Raw genomic sequence first — 25,728 nt, forward strand, 5'->3', positions numbered from 1 at the left:
CTTTTGAACCTAAGAGCTTCTAAAGCCCTTACCATGATAAGCAGACTTTGTCTTAGTCACAGCCTGGAATTAACATTTGTGGTTGGCATAAGGTGGGGTGTAGGGAAGGGGGAGCCCTGAAATGGGAAACTGGATGGGAAGACTGAAGGAGGGAACCAGGGGAGGCATAACTTAAAAACATCCTCCCGATAATAATCTATACCAACGAGACATGGCAGGAGAGAACTCCTGGGGACCTTCCAAGGCATCTGCTCAGATGATAAGCTGTCAACCAGAAAGGAGATGGAGGCACCTGAAAGGCCAGAAAGAGCAAAGCGCACTAGTGAGTGACACAGAAGGTTACAACATCCCATACAGCTCCATGGACTTGCACACATACAGCTTTTCTTATTCCATAATATGTTCTTTCAACACTGTTGGTTTCCACTTTGTCTGCAAACTGTGCTTCCTGGTGCAGTGGTCTTGGTGCTGACCTTGTCTGTGAAGACTGAGGTGAAAAAAACATTGAATACTTCAGCCTTTTCCACATCATCTGTCACTAGGTTGCCTCCCAAATTCAGTAAGGGACCCACGTGTTCCCTGATCTTACTCTTGTTGCTGACATACTTGTAGAAACCTTTCTTCTCTATCCTTCAGATCACTTGTTAGCTGAAAATGTAGTTGCACTTCGGCTTTCCTGATTTCATCCCTGCATGCCCAAGCAATATTTTTATATTCCTCCCTAGTCATTTTTCCAATTTTCCACTGTTCGTAAGCTTCCTTTTTCTGTTTTACCCCATTGAAGAGTTCCCTGCTAAACCCAACTGGTCTTCTGCCATCCTTTCTAGTTTTCATGCTCACTGGGATGGTTGACTTTTGCACCTTCAGGAAGGTTTCTTTAAAATATAACCAGCTCTCCTTTCCCCCTCAGACTGGCTTCCCAGGGAATCCTGTCCATCAGTTCCCTAAGTGAGTCAAAGTCTGCTTTTCTGAAGTCTAGGGTCCTTATTCTGTTGCTCTCTTTCCTTCATTTCCTCAGGATCCTGAACTCAGTCATCTCGCGGTCACTGCTGTCCCAGTTGCCATGCACTTCTACACCCCCACAAATTCTTCCCTGGTTCTAAGCAGCAGGTTAAAAAGAACAACTAGGGGCCCCTGGTTGGCCTCTCCAACACTTGTACTAGGAAGTCATCCCCAGCCCTCTCCGAAAACTTCCTGGATTGCATGTACACTGCTGTATTGTTTTCCCAGCAGATTTTAGGGTGATTGAAGTCCCACATGAGAACCAGAGCCTGTTATCTGGATATTTGCACTAGCTGTTTGAAGAAAGCACACACTCACCATGACATTACCCTTGTTGCTCTCCCCTCTGACCCTAACCCAGAGACTTTCAACAGGCTTTTTTCTAGTTTCATAGTGGAGCTCTGAGCAAACAAACACAGCTATTTTACATAAAGCGCAACTCCTTCTCCTCTTCTCTCCTGCCTGTCCTTCCTGAACAGTTTATACCCATGCAAGCTATCCCACCAAGTCTCTGTTATTCTAATCACATCATAGTTCTGTGACCATGCAAGGACTTTCAGTTCTACCTACATCTCCAGCTGTGTTGCAGAGACTGAGGCTTAAGTGATCTCTTCCAAAGGTAAAAAGGTCATATACTTTAATCAGTATGTGTGTTAGTGCTAGTTGTGGCCCAAAGAGACTGAAATCACCCTGTTTAGATGGGTACATTAGGGGAGGAGGGAGCAGAGGGGAGGCTCTACCAGTATCACTGGTATCCTTCATCACTGGAATACTGTATCCAGTCCTAATGGCAGCACTGATACAAGGATATCAGAGCTAAATGGCAAAGTTTCTGGAAAGAATATCAAGAATAATTTTTTAGTGTGGGGAAAATGCTTTCTCTGAAAAAACAGGAAAAAAATCAGTTTAATAAGAGAAGGCAAAAAGGTTAGCTGGTCATAGTCCACCAGAAATATATATGACATCCTAATAGCTACAAAATTTAGACTAGAAATAAGGTGAAATTGTCTTTTAATAGTGAGACTCATTAACAAGAAATGGTTAATTCTATATTACTTGCTATCTTTGAAAAAAAACAGGAATATTTGTCTTACATGCTAGAACTCCTGGTTAAGCTACAGTCTTGATGCAGAAATTATTAAGCAGGGTTCTTTGACTTCTCTTATATAGGAGGTTGAAGGAGATGATCAAAGAGTCCTTTTCAGGTTTAATAATTTATGAAGAAGTTTTTAATGAAGAACAGAGTGACCAAATATTTCTAATGTCAAGATCTGTATTGTTCTGATTCTTCTAATTTGGTAGCCCAGAAACTGTAAATGCAGGACATTCATACAAAAAAACTATAGGTGCCTGTACACATGCAGGACATCTGCTCCAACACATTTTAATTAGAACTCATTAGACCAGACTTGATTAATCACTGCAATTAGAATGCTCCAGTAGCCTCACCATCATATGTATTCAGCTTCCCCACATTTCCAAATAATAGCAGGGGCACTTTAACTAAAGCTTATTAAATGAGCTTTAGTAAAAATGCCCCCACCACCATTTTGAAGCATACAACACTGAATACATGAGACACTGCAGATATTTTAACTAGAGTCGCTCTAATTAAAACACCGCCCCTCCCTGAAGGTTATGTAGCTATATCTCTATATCTGCCTTCCCCCCCCCACCCCGCCCCCAACAACAGTCTTTAATGATTCACTTTTCATAATCCTTGTGCTACACAACATAAAAGGCTGTATTGTTGTCAAAGAAATATATTTTGCTCCTAATATATTGGATACACCTTCTGGATTGACAAAGACATCCATTAACTTCTTTGCAAGTTGCTTTTGATATCATTATTGTTCAGCTTCCATTTGCTGATTCCTATGATTTAAGATGAACAAAAGCCTAACCGTGTTCTCTTAAAGTTACATAACTTCTGATGTACAACTTGCTCACTACTATAAAAACGAAACTATTAAAACAGTTGAGTGATGGCTTTCTTTTTTGCTAGCTTTCCTGGTTTTGACTGATGTTTTTCGTAAAAAGGAAAAGAGGGAGAAGGGGGTCTTTTATCTGCCTTCTGAGTTCTGAGAAGAGTGCATGTGATCTAGCTCCCAGCATGGAGAACTACACAAGTAAGCTCTCCAGCCAGAGAGCACTAGAGGGCTGTTGCTTGAGTAACTCCCTGTAGGGGAGCCCATTGATTGACTGCCAGCTCTCTGCCCTGCCTGGGAAGGGGGAAGGCTGTCAAATGGCAGTTGGCAGCTAATCTCCTTACTCCTTCTACTCCCTGCCCGCTGCACCAACCTGAGTCACCCTCTGGGTGACCCAAATGGTTACATGAAGAGGTGAGGCATGCTCCTGGGGCTAGAATCCCCCCCCCCCCCCCCCCCGGGCTCTGGGAAAGCTCCTGGAACAACTGTAATCTCTACTCCTGGCTTCTGTCTTTTGATTCCATGAGCTGAGACTTAGCGAAAAACCTTATATTGTGAAATCTGAGATAAAAATCTAAGTAGACTACAAATGGATTGTGCAATGCCCCAATTAAATAACATTTCCATGAGGCCCTTTTAAATGATTTTGCTTCTGAATGCAGTTCAGTGAGCTATAAAAAGATCTAACGGATAGATAATGACAGTAATATTTGAACACTTCACAACATTTTAAAGCTTTGGAACATCCTTAGGCAGTAGGAAGTGATTTTTATTATTCCAATATTACAAATGGGGGAGTGAGTCAGAAAGATTAAATAATGCACCCAAAATCATACATGTAGCAGAGCTGGGCAGTCTCTTTCCAATCACTGTGGCCCACTCGGATTTTCTCTAGCTGTAATGTCATAGCTAATCATTAGCAAGTGAGCTGGATGTGCTTTAGTATCTTATCCCTTGGCATTTTATATGTCTTGTTTAGCTTTAGTGTTGTCCACATCATTTTACATAGGAACCTAGAACTGAAAGGGGCCGCCTGGTGAGTCCTCTCTCTTGCATTTGCAGGAAACATTTTATCAAAGGATGCCTAAAAGTTGCCTCACACACAACAACTGGCACAAATCCAGAACCAGCAGGAGTATCCTTCAACATACCATGAATTAAAAAAAAACCCTAAAAAGAAAGATAGACAAGGGCCCTGCCACTACAATGATACAGATGCAATATATACTTAGAAAATCCTCAGATGAGGACCCTGCCCCATACTACTAAGCAAGGCAAAACCCTCACAGTCCTTGCCAATCTGACCTAGCAGTTAAATTCCTTTTGACTCAAATCTGGTAATCTGACCTTGAACAGAAAAGCAAGATGTTCTGACCAGGAGCTTCTGAATTTTCCAAGTACTAGGAAGAGCACCAGTACACCTTGGTCAAAATAAATCGATAAAAAACCATAGCTGTGTTCAGCGTGTAATGCTTCAGAGAATGAGGTAGCAGGAGCCAAGAGCATTCATGGCGGGAGGGGAAGAGGAACGCCTTCCTACAGGCAACTGCAAAAAGCCCAAAAGAATAGGATTGCCAGACTCATAACATATTGCAAGAGACTTTGTTCTCTATCCCAAAATGAGATATATGCCAGTTGCTAAACCAAGAACTCCTTGTCCTCACATACTATCCTTTCCACAAATATATTGAGTTCAAATTTAAATTGATTCATGTTCTATCCTGACTACTTTGTTTGGATGACATCTGACATTCTCACTAAGGAATTTTCTTTAAAGGTAAGAAAGCACAGAATTTATTTTGTCCTCTGTTGCCCCTTTCTGTTTTTTTTTCAGTCCATACTTATGCTCTTTATGCATTATACAAATTGCATGAGGGTGGTCTGTACTACAATTATTTAACAAGACACAGTCATTGTAAGAAGAGCACTTCTAAATATTTGGTGCTGTTAGTAACACCTAAATTCTCCATAACTGAGGAGAATATAGGAGGAAAAAATCCCTTTTCCCCCTCTATATTACGTTACAGTGCACAAAGTACTTACATAGGGTCAATTTTATATTTTACTGTTTTATGTTTCACACACAGTGACAGGGGAGAAAAATGTTAACAAGATAGATAAACACAATTATCTAGTAAAAAAAAAAAATCTTGACATTTTCTTTGGTTTAACATTAATTCAATTAAAAAATGATGCTGGCTTTGAGAGCTTTGGATGCTTTCCATAGAAACTACATGGGAAACTATCATCAGCATTAGGTTTTCTTCTTAAAATAAATGTTCCTTTACTAACATTTTTTACCTGGAAAAAAACCCATATATCCTTAGTATTCCAAGCTATGAAAGCAAAAAAGCCAATTGCTGATAAAAAGACTTCAGTAAGATTATTCTAATCTAGAAATGCTTATTGCTGTTTTATTACAAGCAATATTTAAAAATCTCTCATAGCTGCTCTAGGGCACTGTTTAAAATCTTGAATTGCTAAACAACATCAAAAGAAAACAATTTAATTTTTTTAATTTGGGTATGTAATAATGGAGGAACAGCTGAGCTATTAATAATTATTTTTTATAAAGTATTAAGGGATGGAATATTCAGAATCAGCCCTTTTTGCATTTTGTTTTGGGGGGTTTTTGGACTTTTTTCTAGTCTAGTGATAAATTTTAATGTGTACTTGTAACCAGATGAATCAGCAGCACCCCTCTTCCAGCACCTAGTATAATGTGGATCCTGACTGACCATGGGCAGCTGCCTTGATCAATACCTTCTTTCTTTGAAGAGTATATCACAAGTCCAACTAAAACAAATAAAACATTTCAGGCCAAGATCCAGCACACTTAAGGGGACTGTGGGCACTGCTGTATATCTTAGATTTCTAGACTAGTGTTTTTTGAATGGCATAGTTCAGTGCTTCAACTTTTCTGTGCCCTATTCAAGACCTGTTTAAAGGGGTCTGCCCTTCAGAAAATACTGAGTATGTGCCCCCTGAAAAATTGAACTTATTTTGAAGCTGTCTCAGGATGCACACCCCAAAATTAAGACATCTATATTTCTAAGCAGTTCTGACAGTTTAGACCCTAATCTTTGCACCAGAAACTGGAATTGAGAGAAATAAACTTGTGGTGATTTTCCACTTTGGGTTGTTGGATTATGATTTGACATTGTTACCCTTATTAGTTATTAAACTTCAAGGGACATCTTGCAGTTTTGTGGCAGCGCATAGTACATTTTCCATTCAATTTAATCAGTTTTCAAGAACAGTTAGGATCCCAGAAGGCATGCTTATGAAATAAAGATGAGAGAGAACCAGCTAGGTGAACATTATTTCATGCTCTTGACAATTACTTAATGCAAGAGCTACTTGGCCAGATTGTGCTGCCTGAACCAGCGCATAAAGAAAATATGCCATATCTGAAAATCTCTATCTTCTTCTGCCTAAGAGTGGTGGGGGGAGGAATGGTTTACCTTTGTGATGCTGGCACCATCTTCATATCCCTAAGATTTGCATGGGTATCCATGGGTGAGTCTCTGCTGGGAAGGGGGCAGGGGAGAAAAGTGAACAAATGGAGATATAGACTGGAGGGATCCTCCTGATCCTCACTTCCCAGAGAAATTAGATACAAATCATATTCCATTTAGGTGCCAATATGACCCCCCTCCCCATTACTATGGTTTCTGAGAATCTTCCAGTCTTTAATGTATTTACCTTTACAAGACCATGTGCGGTAACAAAGTGCTGAAAGTCTGTGGCAGATCACAAAACCAAATTCATGTCTTAGGGTTTCCAACATAGAGGTTTAACTGTTGAGCCATTTTTGACTATCACTTCATGCAATCTCTTTCCATGCAAATTCACTCCGAAGATTTTAGAAGCTACCAAAGGAAAGAACAAGTTACTGATAATTCATTGCAAAGAGTTGGAGAGTCGTGAGAGACCTGTTTCAGAAGGCAAGGACCTTTGTCCAGATACCTCCTACTTTCTGCAGTCTCTTAGACTCCTAGTATTTTCTATGGAGAGGGAAATTGGCTTCCCCTAATGGGAAGATGCTGGGTAAGATGTTTACAAAAGGGAATAGTCTAGACCAACATGCTAGGGATACAGTTTGCATTAGTAGGACCATTTCATTCCTGTGGGAGCAATATGTGTTTTTTGTTTTATTTCTGCTTCCAAATGGAAGGAAAATGCCCATCCCCCAAGATCACTGATGGATTATGAACGTCAGCACTGTGATAGTGTTCCTACTTTATCCATCAGTGCAGTACTTACTCAGCCCAAAGCTAAGCCAAGGCTTCTAAATTAATTAGAAATATGCCAAATCTGAGTCTCTACCATCCGAACTTAAAAAGCTAACAGCTGTCCTACCCTTTTAAAAGGAATGACCTCAAATATATGTGCATAGTTCTAGTGGGTACAATAAGATATGTAGGAATATAATATTTCCATTCATCAATATGGAGCTCTTTGGTATGATTCTCATCAATATGAAAATTTTTACTTTTATATTTAAAATCATAATAGTCCAGGAAGGCTTCTTCTAGTACTGTGTCTCTTATTTACAGCAGATAGCATCTCTGCTATTACATCAATAATGTAATGCATTATGGGGACGTTTATCAATCATTTAATCTAGATAAACTTATTAGGGCTAATGTTACTGTTACCACACTGAGATAAATCTGTTCTCTTCTATCTTTCTTTAGATGCTTCTAACCTGGCAATGGCCTATTGCTTTATTATTTATGAGTGCATGCTTTTCTTTCGGTGTTGATTACACTTACTCCTTTTTTTTTGTAGTTTAAGCTATTTCTGAAAAGGCACCATTTCTGGAAAAGATTTATATTTTCTACAGGAGCCATGTTTTAGGAATATCTTTCCTATTTATCTTAACAAAGTGTAGCATGTGCAGACATTCATGTGGTAGATCTGAAATGCATTCTCTGTGGTAGGTAAGCCTTGTTCTTTATCTCTTTCCACCTGTTCAGCAATGGATCAAGGGAGGGTATAGCAGTGCAGATGCAGCCTTCCTTCTGCCAAAGTCACTGCTGTCCCAGCTGATTCAGGTGCAGGGGGAGCCCCAGAGCTGATCCTGTCCCTTTCTAGCCATGGGCTGCAGCTGTGTGGGGTTCAGGGCTTGGTAGGGGACAGCAGCATCAGTATTCAGGTTTCTCATTCCAGTCCCTGCTCTCTGCTCACTCCCCCCTTACTGGAGCAGGGGCTGGAAGGAAAAACCTGCATACTAGAGGTATGCAAAGTAGGTCATATTCAATTCAGAGTCAGCCCAATTCAGGGGACAGTGATTCACTGTCCTGATTTGATTTGGCCAAATCCAAATCTGAAGATTCGATGCTGATTCAGAGAATCAGTGATTCGTCCATAGACCTAGCTTTAAATGTTTTGTCTATATACCTCAAGGTACCAGGCGTGGCTCGTGAACACTGAGATGGTGGGGCAAATGGAATATCCTACAGGAACTCGGGTGGCAGAAGGGGAGAGGAAATCCCCATGCTCAGCAGTGGACCTGTAAGTGGACCTGAAGTGCATCTGGTCTACTTCTGGGTCCACCGCCAAGCATGGTGGGGACCCCCGCATTCTCCTGTGGGATGCTCCATCCGCCCCAGCATCACAGCATTCACAAGCCACCTGGGACCTTGAGGTATGTAGAAGAAATATTTAAAGCTGTGTCTATGTCCAAATCATCGAATCTCTCCAAATCAGTTTGAAGGGTTCCAAGAAAAAACTTACTGAAAAGAAAATGCTGGCTCCCCAGAGGGAGCAAGCAGTCTTCAGGGCACTGTGGCAGCCCACCAGGATGAGGAACAGGGAAAGAGAATCTGCCTGCCTGAAGGGCTGCCAGCAAGGTGGCTGCTGTCCCTGGCCCTTGCCACTGATTGGCTGTGTGGGGTTCCTATCATATGGGCCCACCCCTCTCCACCAATCTGTGGTGGGGGTGGGGCCACATGACAGGCAGCCCCCACAGCCAATCAGCAGCAAGGGGTGAAGCCACCAGGGCCCCTTGGCTAATCAGAGGCATGGGAGGCCTGCTGTGCTCTGCTCACAAAATGAGGAGTTTCCAAATGAGAAAAACACCAGCAATTTCAAAATGAACTGGCAAAAACAAAGATGCTCTGCAAACTTCAGAATAAAGGGAAAAAAGCTACTGTAAGTGATGCACAAATGATATTGTAAATCATTGTAAATCATGGCTGTGCAACTATTTCTGCAGATCAGTTTATATTAATTCATAGACTCTGACAAAGTAGGCTGTAGCTTACAAAAGCTCACTCTCTGAACAAGTTAAGTCTGTAAGGTGCTACCATGCTACCCTTCCCTGCCTTCTGCCAAACCTGAGATTAACATAGCTCACTACCTCTCTCTATTTCATGAAGGTTTGGGGTGCCTAAAAGGAAATGTTAAGAGTTCCTCTGCTTATAATGCTGCTACTGTTCCCTTTTCACTGTTGCCATCTTAATGTTAGGCCCCAGCTCAAGTCTGGGTTCGTGCCCGGTATGCAAAGGCCAATAAAGATACCAGGGGTGAAAGTATAAAGAAGATTTATTGCTAGCAATAAAAGGTGCAAGCAGAATAATCTCACCGAACAAGCACACCAAATATGCAATACTAAGCCCCTTATATACAAGGGTTTGAACCTTCATAAGCATCCTTGTTTGCTAATTGGCTATAAAGGAGTGACGCAAGGAGTTCTTTACTGAGCATGTCTCTATACCTATGTTTTAGCTATGTATCTCATTAACATACATATATGTTTCATTAGCATATTTCTTCCCCACCTAGGGGTGTGATTTTTAGTATTTTAATGAGCTCTTTGTCCCAGTACTTCTGATTCTGCTTTTGTTTTCAAGCCTCCTCTATCTAAAACTGTCTGCTTCTTATCATTGCAGATGGGCATTCGTTACATAACATTCACTCTTGCTTAGGCTTTGCATAGTAGTTTCTAGGTCAAACCTCACATTAAGATCCACTCACATAATCCAAGGACCTCCCTGTGCTGCATCTGCCATGTTTTAGGCAATATTCCCTCTACAAAGCACTCTGAGGATGTGGAGATATGCCTTATTTGTAGGAATGGGCAGTAGTGTGTTTTGTACAACATATTGGGTCATGAAGTAAAGTGAATTGAAGTGAAGATGCATGCTAGTAAAACTAAACTGGCACTTCAGGAGCATTATTTACAGAGATAAAATGCTGAAGTTTCATTCCAGCTAGGTGCACACAGACTGGTATCTCCATAAACTCTTCTCTCCTGCAAGCTGTGGATTTTCATCCAAGCTACCTGAAATAATGAGCCAGAAGAACGCTCATGTTACACGCTGTAGATTAGAGGTGATTTAGTCCATTTTATTTGTGGCAAACCACTTCCCAGGAGGATTTTTTCCTTGCTTTTCTTATGGGAGGGCCCCATGTAGTCCACTGTTAATATTTTCCATTCTAAATTCCATAACATTTTCTTCAGCTCTGCATAATTTCATATAGCATCCCTTTTCTAAAGGCCCATTTGCTGGCCTCCACTATCAAGTTCTTTTTTGAAGTCTAGGTAAGGTCTTCCATAAGGCTAGGGACAGACATTCAAAAAGCCTGTGCCTGAATTGATTCAATCTTTGCAAGTTAGTTTAACCTGCCTAGGTTGAACCAGTTTGCAACTATACAGACATTCCCTCTGGACTGAGAAAATACAGGTAGATGCTTGCAGTGGCTCAGGCTACAAGATTGGGGACGCTAGGGCAGCCCTCTCATCCCTTTCAAAGTGCTAAACTGAGGGGGGTGCGGCCAGGCCCTGGCAGGATGCTCTGATTAGGGAGGGGTGTAAACCCCAACACTGCCTGCACCGTCCCAGACTTTTCCCCACTTGCTGCTCAAGGGGTGAGAGTATTGCTAGATCCCAGCTAGCACTCTGAGGCAAAAGTGGGTGTGCAGTGCATGCATCTGTTGATGATACTGAGCTTTTCAGTCTCCCTCTCCCTGCTTCTTCATGCTGTCTGCAAACCTGACAGGCAAGGGATCCAGCAGGGAGCTGATAACACAGTGTTTATCATCCCATCAACAAAAGAAAAGCCTCTATTAAATAGGTACTTTGCGTCAGTCTTTCATCAGCCCCATGGGACGCCTATGCCCGCTACAGGGCCGGGAAGTCCGGGTGAGGGTGATCCCCTGCCCTCCATTAATGCTGACTTTGTGAAGGAACATCTTGAGAAGCTGGATACCTTCAAGTCAGCCGGCCCTGACAATCTTCACCCCAGGGTACTCAAGGAGCTGGCGAGCATCATAGCCCAGCCTCTAGCGCGGATCTTTGAAAACTCTTGGCGCTCTGGTGTAGTGCCCGAAGACTGGAAGAAGGCCAACGTGGTGCCTATCTTCAAGAAAGGGAGGAAAGTGGATCCGGCTAACTATAGGCCCATCAGCCTGACTTCTATCCCGGGGAAGATCTTAGAAAAGTTTATTAAAGAGGCCATCCTTAATGGACTGGCCAACGCCAACATCTTAAGGGATAGCCAGCACGGGTTTGTTGCGGGTAGGTCTTGCTTGACCAATCTCATTTCCTTCTACGACCAGGTGACCTATCACCTGGACAAGGGAGATGAGATTGATGTCATATATCTTGACTTCAAAAAAACCTTCGATCTGGTGTCCCATGATCGTCTCTTGGAGAAACTGGCCACCTCCAGACCCTTTTATGATCCAATGGCTTAGCTTTCATCCAACTAAGAAGATCCAACCTACTCTCCACTTAATATATAGTTTCATAGCCCCCCTTCTCTCACTCTTAAAACCCCACAGTCCACTCTCCAACCCTTTCCCAAACCTCTTCCTCACCTCATGCAAAGTCCCATAGTTTCCCTCTCTCATGGTATTCTTACATAGTATGCTGCAGACATGCCCGAGTTATCCCTGCAAATATTAGCTCTGGAAAAGAAACAACACAGCTGTGTTGTTATGACACTGAGTTCAGTCTCAGTTTCTCAATACAATGGTACCAGGTGCAGCAGGAACATTCTGGGGTGATGAAACAACCACTCCAACCACCCCTCTATATGCTCTTGCAGCCCCACCATAGCACATCAAGTAAGAACCACTGAGACTGGCCACCATAGCAAGCACAATGATTTCTGATTCATCAGAAAAAATGTCCTGGCTTCTACATATTCCTATGGTTTAAATCCCTGCCTATTTCTTTTACAAATAATAATTAAGCCTAATCTTATTCCTTTAAGAAAGGAAACTATAAATACAAAAAGTTTATAGGTCAGTTATTCAGATGATGTAAATGGAGATGGCTCCTTTGAAGGCAATGAGTTGTTCTCAACTTCACCAGCCCACTGCCTTCTGGGCTGTAATGTACATATATTCAAACCAGCATTTTTTCTACCGGTGGTAGTAAATATGGACAAGGCTCTATACCCTAAGTGGTACATTACAACTCTAGGCTAGGAACCAGAAATGGTACAGTAGAATCCTAGAATTATGCCCTCTCCATAGACAAGTCCAAAACAATTAGCACAATAGCACTATATCCCTTATTTTTATATTAAATCTATTTTACTCTGCCCCTAAAATTTCAGTGACCTGCAGATTTCTTATTATTTTACAGTATAAAGTATATAAGAGATGTCATTACAGGAAAAACAGAGTTTTTGACAGCTGAGTAGCTGAGGCTTTTTGAAAGTATGCATGGAGGCATGATCAGGGATTTTGTAACCAAGAGGCAAATGAGGTTTGTGTGTTTGTGGTAAGAGTGGAAAAAATGTGTTTTGGGGTTTTTTTTATGTCTCTCTCCCTCCAACCCCTCCTCCCTGCCAACCTGCCTATGTGCCCAGTCCGACATCTATTGAAGCCAAGTAGACAGAGGAAGCCCATAGACAAGGAAAGTGGTAACTCAAATTTGGGGGAGAATGGGGGCTTGAATTCACCATAATTAACTATATCCTCCCCTGCACCAAAATATGGTGGTTTGGACCAGCTCCCGGTGGGAGGGGCATGGGTGCAAGCCCAGTGTGCCCATAAGAGTGAAGGCCCCCAGCAAACCCCTCCAGTGGACCCCAACTTATTAAAGTTTATTAAAGAGGCCATCCTTAATGGACTGGCCGACGTCAACATCTTAAGGGATAGCCAGCACGGGTTTGTTGCAGGTAGGTCTTGCTTGACCAATCTCATTTCCTTCTACGACCAGGTGACCTATCACCTGCACAAGGGAGAAGAGATTGATGTCATATATCTTGACTTCAAAAAAGCCTTCAATCTGGTGTCCCATGATCGCCTCTTGGAGAAACTGGCCAATTGTCGCCTTGGGTCCTCCACGATCCACTAGCTGGAAAATTGGCTCTGGGGTCAGACCCAGAGGGTAGTAATTGATGGAAGTCACTCATCGTGGTGTTGGTTAGCACTATGGAAGAAAGAGACTTGGGGGTCATCATTGACCACAAGATGAACATGAGCCTGCAATGCGATGCTGCGGCTAGTAAAGCGACCAAAACGCTGGCTTGCATCCATAGATGCTTCTCAAGCAAATCCCGGGACGTCATTCTCCCCCTGTACTCGGCCTTAGTGAGGCCGCAGCTGGAGAACTGCATCCAGTTTTGGGCTCCACAATTCAAAAAGGATGTGGAGAAGCTTGAGAGAGTCCAGAGAAGAGCCACGCGCATGATCAGAGGTCAGGCAAGCAGACCCTACAATGACAGGCTGAGAGCCCTGGGGCTCTTTAGCCTGGAAAAGCGCAGGCTCAGGGATGATCTGATGGCCACCTATAAGTTTATCAGGAGTGACCACCAGTATCTGGGGGAACGTTTGTTCACCAGAGCGCCCCAAAGGATGACGAGGTCGAATGGTCACAAACTACTACTAGATCGTTTCAGGCTGGACATAAGGAAGAATTTCTTTACTGTCCGAGCCCCCAAGGTCTGGAACAGCCTGCCACCAGAGGTTGTTCAAGCGCCTTCATTGAACACCTTCAAGACGAAACTGGATGCTTATCTTGCTGGGATCCTATGACCCCAGCTGACTTCCTGCCCTTTGGGCGGGGGGCTGGACTCGATGATTTTCCGAGGTCCCTTCCAGCCCTAATGTCTATGAAATCTATGAAATCTATGAAATCTTTCATTAGTTCAAGCTCTTCTTAAACAGCTTTTTCCAAGGAACTAACTGAGGGACATTTGCCAGCTGATCTGTTGATTAGCTCCAAAAAGGCCTAGGTGGACACTGTTCTGTCTGCCTGCCCCAGTGAAACTGGAGACACACACACAGACACCGCTCAGCATTAGCCAGCATACCACATGTCTAGGCTCCATGGAGCTGGGGTCCATGCTGTCAGAAGTGGGAGGGAGGGAGGAAGGGAGGGGGGATCCCTGCTTGAGCATCAAGCGGCGAGGAGAGATGGGGCAGGAGGAAGCCGGGCAGACCCTGTTGTGCCTGCAGTCTCCCCTGGAGCTCTGGCTAGGAAGCAAAGGGGCAGGGCTATCCCTGTTCTCCAGAGTAGACAGCCCAGCCCAGGGCTGCAAAGCATGTGGGATGCTGGGGAACTCTGGTTTAACTTAATCTGAGAAGGGGTCTGGGATAGACATTGCATAAACTGGTTTGACCCAAATCAGTTAAAATACTACATTCAACCAGGTTTATCTTAAACCAATTTCAGTCATTTTTTAACTGGTTTATGTGCAGTGACCTTATGTTCTGTTACAAGCTTAAACCAGTTTCTGATTGCTTAAACCGGTTTATGTGTAATGTCTGTCCCTAGCCCAAGAGTTCTGAGGAAAAGACTGCCCTGCTATGGTTTTAACAACTGACTGTAGCAATAGTGACAGCGCAAAGTCCAAATATCAGTGTGTCTTTCCAGGATGAAGGATATCTTTGATCTACAAAGGAAGAATGTAATCAGAGACAATAAGCAAAAATTTATAAAGGGAAGAAAGCTCTTGTTTATGATTACAATCAGTGAAGAACAAATGCGAGGTTAATACTTTGTGAGCCTTCTAGGTACTGAATGTGCTCCTTGAATACTTCCTTTGATGACCTAAGCATGTTACACAATGGCCTCATAGTTTTCTATCTCGAATAGCTAACAGCTTGGTTTTGATTTTATCTGCTTTTTTTTACTAAGACAGTTATTTGAGAATGCTGACCTTTGGTTAACTGCCTTTTTCCTTCAGCAGGGTACACAGGATGAAGAAACTCAGGTCAGCTGGATATGTTAGACTGCAGTATGAGTCTTGATTTGCACAAGAGATAGAATTGTTTTGTTTTACACATAACAGCATTGTTATGGCCACATCTCTGCTATTCAACTCAGCTTGTAAGAGATCCCTGACACACCTCTTTTCTTGCTAATGTAACTGCTGGGTCTGACATGGTAAAAACACAGTCCATATTTCCTGATGTAAATGAGACCAACCACATTTTAAACCTGCTACCAGATCATGCAGCAACCCTCTGATACCTCAAATTTTAACATGATTTGGTAACATGGTTTAAAATAGTTGTCCTAACTTTGAGTATACAAGAAAAGTTTAGCAAGTGGGAGTTTATACTTTTCCAAGTGCCCTCTTCATCCCCCTCTGCCAGCATAGATTACTCTCCCAAGCCTTCTGCCCTGGAATTTCAGAAAGGTATACTCATCTGCTCTTTTCTGACCTAGACCTGTTCCACTCTGCTCTAGTTAATCTTTCTTTTCTGCATAGTGTCACCTTTCCAATGGGCTGGATGAAGAGTGCATCCCCACTACTCCTAGGCCAGGTACAGACATTGCACTTGTATGGGTATAAGTCATTGTAAACCCATCTATACCCATACCAGAACAGAAGTTTGGCACACAAAACCAGTCTATACCTATAAAAATGGCAGAACCCAGTCTAAGATTTGACCCCTCCCACTCCCCACCAAAGGACAAATATGTGTTCTGTTCACTGGCAATATGAACTACACCGCTTACAGAAAACTCCATAACTTAGATCGATCCAGGCTTTTTGAATGTCTGTACCTAGCCCTAGTGGTTAGGAGGCTCCCCTGAGAGTTTTTGCAAATGCTTCAGGCACAGGAGGAAATTGTGGTCTCTCGTATCTGGCTGACTCCTTTAATCATGCAGATACTGTATAAAAGGGGAGCTGTGGTGACACTGCCTCCATTGATTATTTTAAAAGAAAGGAGTAACCCTGCTCCATTTTGTTTTTTAAATAGAGAGATGCCTACTTTTTTTGAGACAGCTCAGGGCTACAAATCCTTAGTAAAGGAAGACACCTTCCCAGGTCTTTCCCTGCATTGTATAGGAAATGTAGACACACACATGTCTGTGGATTCCACGGTTGGACCTGGCACCCAAGTTTGGTGTCACAACACTCAGAGTTGTACTACCTCTTTTGGATTTGAGACACAGAGCCTGCTACACTCTTTGGTCTGGATGGCAGTAGGTGAGTGAGTGCATTATTCTGACCCATTCTCCAGCACTCAGCCCCCTCGTTAGGGAGAAGCAGAATGTGGCCCATCATTCTGATTAAATCTATGTTCAAGGACAGACAACATTTCATAGAGAGAAGTATGATATATATTTTTAAACTGACTCCTCACTTCCCCTCCCCTCCCTTAATTCTACTTCATTGATTTCTTAAGGTCATTTTCCCCATATTTTGGGTTGCTGACATGATGCTTTATGATAGTTCTGTAGGGAATAAGGCAAGAGAACAAAAGCTATACAAATAACTGTTCATTAATTCTGTTGTTATGACATAAAGCTGTCAGCCTAGCTAGTTAATATGGTAGGGTCATTTCTAACCAAATGATATCTTTGTGTTCTTTGGTCCCATGCTCTCTTTTTCTTAGAAATTTAGAATCTTTTTAATATGCACCTTCTTATTATGGGGCTCAGCTTAAGTATAGATGGCAACCTGCATTGTCAGAACATGGAAGCATATGGCTAGCAATGAACACAGTCTCCTGTAATGACTCAGAAGCTGTTAACAATGTCTATATGGCGTGGATTGAAAAGATCAATCAAAGAAAGGGAATTGTTTGCTCTGAGGAGATTTGAGCATCTTCATTGGTACTAACATAGCTCGCCAGTAGGCACATCTACAGGAGACTTTTACTGCAGAGTTGGCTAATTAGTTCTGAAGTAAAGTCTCAGCATCTACACGTGCTGCCCTATTAGGCTACATGAAACTTATACATGTTGTTGTAGGTTAGCACTTGTAAACACAAGTAGTAGACTACGGCGGTGTTATTTAGCGTACAGCAACACATGTATAGATGCTGCCCGGGCTGGATGGGGCATCAGGGTGCTTCAGTGCAGGGGCTGCCTGCTGGCTAGCTGCACACTGAAGTACCCTCATGACCCAGCCAGCCCCTCCACAGCACATTGATCTGGGTTGGACCAGCCCCAGGTTGGCCGGATGACCCTTCGAACCTTTGCCACCTGGGTCTGCTCTGACCCAGCTCAACATGCTGTGGTCCAAGGCATATGTGTAAACGTGGCAACCAGGAGCGATAAACTCCGGTGTGAACTGTGCTGGAGTTTATTGGGTTGCACTGTCTGCTTGTGTAAATTCACCCAGTCTTGCTCAATGGACAACTTTTGTCAGGTTCAATGAAAACCCAGCTAGCTCTGTCTCTGTCCTTTTCTTCTTCCTTTCTCTCAGTATGCTATTGAAAGTACTGCATAGACAATGTTGCTGGATTTCTGTTCTACGTATAGATAGGTCAGATACTCAGATCAGCAAGTAGAGGAAAACAGATATCTGCATATTTCCCCGTCTCTCCCCAGTACTTTGCTCTGAGGAAAGAAAAAACAGGCCCCCTTATTCCTATGCATACCTGGACCCAAGTCACAAAGGGGGAATTGGAATCCTCTTACATCCCTTTTTCTCTTGTATGGTTAGGGAACCTAAGTCATAAACTAGTTTTCTCCCTCCCTGTCTCTCACCCTCCCACAGCTTTGGAAGTAATGATAATACATAATTTACAAGAGGAGTACAAGGTATTTAGGAAGTGTTTGGAGTTGTTTGGAACCAAAATGATTTGGAATGACAATTGTAATACTTCTAAATTAATATTACTACTTTACAGTCTCTTTCTAAAAGCATTAATAAAATAATTTCTTCACCCTTTTTTATATTTCCATAGCAATCACATTTCTTAACTTGAATGTAACAAGTATTACCAGTGCAAAGGGTAAATATAGATACAAAAATTCCAGGGATACTTTGTCTCCCAATTAACAAAACTCCCCTTCCCATCCCCCTCCAAGCCAACTCTTCCCCCCACCAAGGAATATGTGGTTGTAGTGTCATTTTTTTTCTTTTGTAATGGTTCTCTTGATGATGATTGTTGTTGTTTTATTTTTTCCTGTGGTAGTACCTAGAGATTCATCAAGGTTCATGACCTAGATCTTGGTTTTGTACCAGGCTCCCTTTGCAACCTGATGAAAAAGAGGGCCCTTGGCTTAAGGAGGCTATAATATAAAGACATTAACACACAACCAATTTACCAGAAGGTAAGGCAGGAGTTGACACCCTGTCAACTATTCCATGGGAGCTACCTGCATGGGAATGCAAGGTAACATGACAACAAGGTTTATTTCACCATAAGGCTTTTTGTGTTCTGTTTTACAATTTTTGACAGTATGTCAGCTGGTTATATGGTACATTTACCACTCTCATCCTCTCCTACACCCACATATGGCTGACTTGTATTCCTGCTTCTCTGGAATCAGGCTTCCATACAGAGCATTTACTAAGTTGTGTTGTGGTTTGTATTAATCTTATAGCATTGAGAGTTGGGATTTCCTCCTAACTTTCCACACTAATGCTAAATGCATTAGTGAGTATTGATGGAAACCTTTTGTTCTCTAGAATCAAAGGTTTGATTTGGGCCAATACTAAGCAAAGGGCTTATTTTAGTCTCTCTTGCTCATATAAAAGGGCAGTGTCAGTTCAAGTGTAATTAAACTGTGCTTTTAAAAACTTCCTTGGCTTAATGTGTCATCTTAATTACTGAACAGTGTTTATCACACCCCGTTACATCAGCATTTTTGTATTACACCTCCTGTAATAGCACAGAGTGCTAATATAATAAGCTATAATGTGTTAACAGGAGGACAGGGAAGATTCAAATAGTATATTCTGTTCATCCTGGGATTGATTTCTCTACTTCCTTAATGACTTTATCTAGTTATTTAATTTTCTTACCGGTAAGTAATAAGGATGGTGGTAGGGTTTTTTGTGCTAAGATTTCCAGAAGCTGCATTGCATTCACATAATTGCAATTTTCTTTAGCTGCACTTGACTCTTCTCAAATGAAACATGAAAGGAGGGAAGTCAAATACATAAGAGAAAGAAAAGAGGATTATCAAAAAGAGGAAACATAATGATGGGAAGAATAGGCAACTTACTTTATCTTAAAACCCTCTTTACATACAAAGTATGTAGGATACCAAAACAAGGTATTATATACCATAAGAGTCACACCATAAATCCATCTAGCTTAGTATCCTGTTTCACGTAGGGACATGGCAGGGTGGAACTTCCACTTTAGTTATAGTAGTGGAATACCACCAGTGTGGAGACAGCTAGACTATATCAAATGTTCATGTCAGCACAGCTTATTACCATCTGTATGCAATGGAAAATAAGCTACATTGGTATAAGCATGTTGATCCCAGAATAGCTATTAAGAAGGGTTTAAAAAATGGCATTCGTTAAATTAGCTATACTGGTACAAATTGTATGTAAAGTTGGCCTGAGATCTCATTATGTAGAATTTCAGAAATGCTCAATAGTGTCTTAACTTTGCTCCAATTTACTCAATATGAGGAACACTAAATGTCAAATGTCAAAAGTGAACATGCTTAGAAATCATATCCATATAGATCTTTCTTTTCCTTCTGTTGTGCTACCACAAAAAGGTGAGTAATATTTTTACAGGTCTTCTCCTTGCTTTAATTTCAGATTGGCAAAATGCCTGCACACAAGTTCCCAGGAGTTCCTTTTAATGGAGGAGGATGAATTATCATGCACATAATGTGATTAGTGTGTATATGAAAATAAGCTCTTATGAAATATTGCCATAAGAGAAGAAACATAAAGCTAAACTTCTCATGGCCACTTGTGAATACAATCACTCTAACCATCTTAGTCCTGAAATGCATGTAATTTCATATTCAAATAAAGTTAGTGTGTGCATGGATTAAATTTAACAAAAGGAATATGAAAATCACTTTGGCATATCTACAATGAACCAGTGTTACAATATGTTATGTATGTCAAAATCAATATAAGTGCTATATATTGCAATATAAGTGTAAGTACCAATATTTTTCATATTTCAGTTGGAAAAATTATATTTTAAATTTATCTGCCATTCATATGCCATAAAAATGCATATGTATAAAACCAGATTACCTGTTATAGCGCAGCTGAAAACTCCCAACTGAGACTTGGGTCTCATTGTGCTAACTGCTATACACACAAAGTCAGTAAGAGGGTTAATCCCTGTTCTGAAACACTGGCAGTCTGAATACATAAGATAAACTAGGACTTAAAGAAAGGAAGTATAGCCCAGATCTTCCTGATAAGGATCTGAGATGCTAAGTATTAAGTCCTGCAGGACTGAACTTTATAATAGGTATTAAGAAGCACCATGTCACCTTGCGGACTCTTCAGACAAGTTAGGCACTAAGGTAAGAAACAGATGTCATCTGATGTTGCAATTATGCCTCCATAAAAAGTTTATAGGGGCACAAATGGTGAGTAAACAGATGCCCCTGCCCTTTGTTGTGCTACATTAAAGACAAATCAGTGGACTGATAATAGGTAGTCATAAATTTTGCCATTTTGTTGCGGCGAGCACCTGTTAACTCTGTGGTGGGAGAGTAAGGGCAGTCTGAGCTGCCTGCACTCTCCAGCCACCCTGGGCAGATGCTCTGGGGTCTTGAGGACCCCCAGCCCCAGGTGAACTGGCCCAGCTTTGCCTGCTTACAGAGAGGAACCCCAAGGAATCTCAGGGGACTTCCATTTTGAAATGCTGGACACTGAATGCATGAGACACTGCAGGCACTTTAATTAGAGCAGCTCCCAAGAGCCTCTCTGATTAAAGCACTCCCTCCCCACCCCTGGAGCACATGTAAAGCTTCCCCATGTGTTTCACCCAGTGAAGCAGATCAGCTGTGCCATGACATATAGTGAAACAGCTGATCTGCTTCATTTGGCGACATCTGTTTCTAGCCTACGGTTCTCTTAGCTGTACATGGGGAGAGCTAGTGCTTAATGAAGGAAATACTCAGAAAATATCTGAGCTGCCCAAGCTAGCCAGGAAGGAAGTGCAGGGGAGCTGAGCATGGCGTAGAAACCTAAGCAAACCACAGGCCAGAGATTGGCACGTCCCTCCGCACAAGCTTCTAACCAGTGAAACTATGCCTATCATAGGCACTTGAACCACGTCTGATAAAAACCAGGGCGAAAAACCCATAATCAGATACCTTGTAACAAGAACAGAGTATGCAGCTGGGATACATACAGGGCTGAAATTACTGCTCTATCTTTTGCAGGCTATACTTTAATCCATATCCCAGGCTAAACATTAGGCTACTCTGGAGGGCACACTCACTAAACAGAGTTGTGCTCTGGGAATATCTATGCAGTTGGGCCCCATTATGTCTTTTTTGAACCTTGTGGTTCTACTACATGTCCACCAAAGGAAATGTAATCACCAATAAAATATAGAAGTCCTAAAGCAGGGGTTTTCAAATTTTTAAAAAGTGAACCTGTTCTATCTCAGAGTTTCAGGTCATGTACTTTTTAATTTTTGTCCCTCGTTTTTAAGGGGCAAGAGGTGCAGATCAAGGCCCTTGCAGTGAGGGAGGGAGTGGGGCCTGGGACTGGGACAGGGGCAGAGGCAGGCACTGCACAGCCAGGGTGGGGCATGGGATGGAGCCATGAGCCTCTCATCTGGGGGGCGCAGGGAGGAGGGGCAGCTTCTGCCACTGCACGTACCAGGGGAGGGCATGGGGAGCATGTGCCCCCAGATCCACACGTGGGGCAAAGTGGGATGCTGCTGTGGGCTGGGTCTGGGGCTACACTGGGCTCTTATGAGCGGGGACTGGGCCAGGCTGTGCTCAGGGTGGGCAGCAGTGGTGATAGGAAGGGTGCTACAGGAAGGGCTGCAGCCACCCCAGAATTTGCTGTAGCCCCCCCAAACCTCCCTCTCAATGCCATCACCGCCCACCCTGAGCACAGCCTGGCCCAACACCCCAGCAGCAGCCCACCCTCGCCCTGCACGTGGCCCCTATGCCCTCCCAGGGATGCTTGTAGCAGCAGGAGCTGCCCCTTCTATGCACGGCTCTGTTCTGAACCCTGCCCTAGTTGGGCAGCCCAGCCCCTGCCCCTGACCCAGTCCCACTCCCTCCCCCACCACTGGGGCCTCCATCTGCAACCCCCATGCCCCTTCCCTCACAACAGACTTACCAGCCAGACCCACCCAGCTGCTCTCCACGCTGCCAGGCAGTGCTCCTGGCTGCCTGCATGCTAAGCTACGGCTGCACACGCACACATAGCATTTATCAGCCACATCAGTCAAAAAGAAGCTGATTGCTGATACAGTCAATTTTCCTTATATCAGTGCCAATCCAATATGGGACTAATGTATTGGTGCACCTCTACATTTTTCTCATTTGTTCTGTGTACCCCTTACAACTTTTTTAAGTACCCCTAGGGGTGCGTGTACCCCTGGTTGACACCCACTGTCCTACAGGGTTAGTTTATGAAGATGTCAGGGACACCAGAATAGTGGAATTAGGTGTCTAAATATCTCTGTATCTAAAGGCCACAGCAAAAAAAAGCAATTAAGCACAGCTTAGGCTGAATACTTTTGACTAAAATTCCCCCTTTTCTACATCAAAGGATCACATTAGTCCTTTTATGCACAGCATTGCCCTAAGAGGTCATGCTGAGGTGATTGTCTAGAATAATTAGTAGAGAATCTCACAGAGGTGAGCTGTACTAGTTTGGCTTTTCTCAATTATTTCCATTTCTATATTTGTTTTTCTTCTTTAAAGGGCTGTTCACTTATATTGAATTTGTCTGCTTATACACTTTAAAAAAGGTTTCAAGCTCTCTCTTTCGTATGGCATCAGATATCAATTTCCAAACCTATAAGCTACTGTCTGGTATTCTCGCTCAGTGTGCATATTCCATCTGCCCCATCTGGGCATTTATAAAGACTGCAGCTTTTTATTAAGTCCTGTGCTGTTTGTTGGACAGCACATTCACACAGGGGGCTGTCCAAGATGTTCATCTTTTTAAGTATTGTTTTGAAGCATCCATATCCAGATTTCAGTCTGTTCAGCTTTACCCATGCTTCTCTGTCAAGGTCATACCCAATGGGGAACTTGTTTGGTGTTGGTATAAAATGCTTTAAGAATAGGTCTGGCCTTTCCCAGTGGTAAGCCCACTCCATTGTTGCCCATCGGTTTGGTTCAGCATCCTCAATCTCTTCGAGGAGCTTGTGGATATCAAGCTGTTCATTAATGAATGCATCCCCAATTGATACAAAATTCTGTGCTACTAATTTGTCAATCTTTTATATTTATCTTTTAATACCTAAGCTATAGTTTTTCACGTATCAATATTTCCAAGTTGATTAAGATTTTTAAATCCCACTAGAAGGGCCAAAATGTTCAAACTGGGCATCTAATGTTATGTGCTTTAATTCACCCCTTTGTGTCAAAGGATCTGAATAAAAGCTCATTGAAATCAAAGACTCCCATGTATTTAATTGTGTGATATCAGACCTTACATGACCTGATTTTTTAGAGTGCTACCTATTGGCATTTGTGGGCCAAGAAAAGTTGAAAAAAAAGAAAAACACAATGATGAACATATTAAATTATCTGAGTTACTCTAGCAGATTTTCCCTTCATTCAGATAAATGTCTTTCTATGGATATGATATAAGTAAGTATTGTTAGAAGTACTACTTTGTAACCCCCAACTCAATTTGAATATCTTTAATATGGATGCTAAAGCACCAAACTTCCCTCTGCCCAACAGTTCTAGCATAGAAAATCCTTGGATGGCAGCTGCTGCTAAAATTAGCCTCTCCACCAGTCTCCTCTTCCCTCCCCTTATGCCAGAGAAGGGGGCATGCCCAAGGCCAACCACTAGAGACATTCCTATGCCTCACTCAGTCTTCCTGCTGGAGTGCCCCTACCATGATTTCATAGATATTTAGGGCTGGAAGGGACCTCAGAAGATCATTGAGTCCAGCCCCCATGATATTTGGAACTGGTATAATTTGGTTACTTTATAACATGCCATATTTCTTTAAATACAAGTCAAGGCTTTTTTCCACATTTAACAAGAAGGGGAAAGCCCCTCTTAGATTTGCGTCCAAGGGGTTGGGGAGTGGAGGCACACAATTGCTTTGGCTCAGGTTCTGGCCCTCGCCCCCTGTGCCAACCTTCCCTCCATCTCCTTCAACCTTGCAGCATGTGGCCCCTCACCTCCCATGCCCCATCACTGACACATGTTCCAGCTTAGGCACTTTGGCAGCTCTGGCCTCTGCTCCAGCTCCAGGGCCCAGCCTGAGCTGCCATCACCACTGCTATGGAGCCAGGCTGGGGCCAAAGCAAGTGCATGCTCCAAGCTGGCACAGGGCTGGATGCCCTAAGCTGTAACAGGGTGGGAGTGTGCCAAAACGGAAGCCAAGAAAAAAGGTAAGTGGTGGGAAGGGATGGCAGAGGCCGTAGGGATGGGGGAAGATGGGGGAAAGAAGTGGCAGAGGGATGGAGACTACCCATGACGGGCAGGTAGGGGACCAGAGACAGTGAGGGGCGGGGGAGGGAGAGGCAGACAGTAAGGGTGGAGGTATGGGGGGGTAAGCAATGGGGGTAGATAGGCAGTGGGGGCAAGATGCAATGGGAAGGGAAGGAAGGAAACCACACCATCTGCCCCTCTCAATTCCTCTACTGCCTGCTCCCCCTCTACTGCCTGCTGTCCCATCCTCCCTCTCCTCCTACCTTCCTACCTCCTGCCGTCCCTTGCCAGCCCTCCAACTGCCTCCCATACTGACCGTCCCCACCACCACTTGCCCCCCTGCCAGTGCTTTCCCAACTGCAGCAGTGCAGGGCATGAATTAAAGTTGAGCCTCCAATAACTATATTCTATACTAGAAATTATAACAAATTTATAAATTTTCCATGTATATAAACTAATCATTGAAGAGTCATCATAAAGATAGGGTCATCTTGTATTCTGGTGAATAAGGTTGCATTCATTCTATCTTGAGTATTAGGCCAGCAAAGATCTGGTTTCAGGATCACAAGGAAAAAACAGAAAGGGAACCTTCGCATCCTTTCCTACTTTTTCCAGTCTGTTTTATAAAACTCTATATGCTTTTTCCCCAATATTTCATTAATACTGAATGTTAATGAAAGTGGAAGCTAAATATGCTTTGAAGTTGACAAGACCACATATGTTTTTTCTCTACATTTAATTCAATAATTTTTTTCATACTTACAATCCAATAAATTATCTAATTACAAGGACTACTGGCCTTGGTACTGTATGTTACATATTATAACCAGAATAATCACATTTCATACATTGTCATCTGTCAGAAGGTCTTCTTTATAACTTATTCAAGTTTATGAATCTCAGGAAAGAAAAGAAGAGAAGTCATTTGCAGTAGAAAGGATTTCTACTGAATTTTCTAATCTGTCCCTTTGCATCCCAGCAAGATTTGTAAACCAGCAAGTAATTTGGGTGCTTTGAATCTGACTCAAAATATTTCACATGTTGAGAAAATCCCAG

General features: G+C 42.7%; 1 long non-coding RNA gene across 1 annotated transcript in view; it reads right to left on the reverse strand.

The window, feature by feature from the left end:
- Positions 1 to 25,728, reverse strand: part of LOC132249946 (uncharacterized) — a 66,810-nt gene that overhangs the window by 4,937 nt on the left and 36,145 nt on the right. The gene's annotated exons all lie outside the window — the stretch shown is intronic.

Source organism: Alligator mississippiensis, chromosome 1 (genome assembly GCF_030867095.1).
Source record: "Alligator mississippiensis isolate rAllMis1 chromosome 1, rAllMis1, whole genome shotgun sequence".
In the NCBI taxonomy this organism is placed as follows: domain Eukaryota; kingdom Metazoa; phylum Chordata; order Crocodylia; family Alligatoridae; genus Alligator; species Alligator mississippiensis.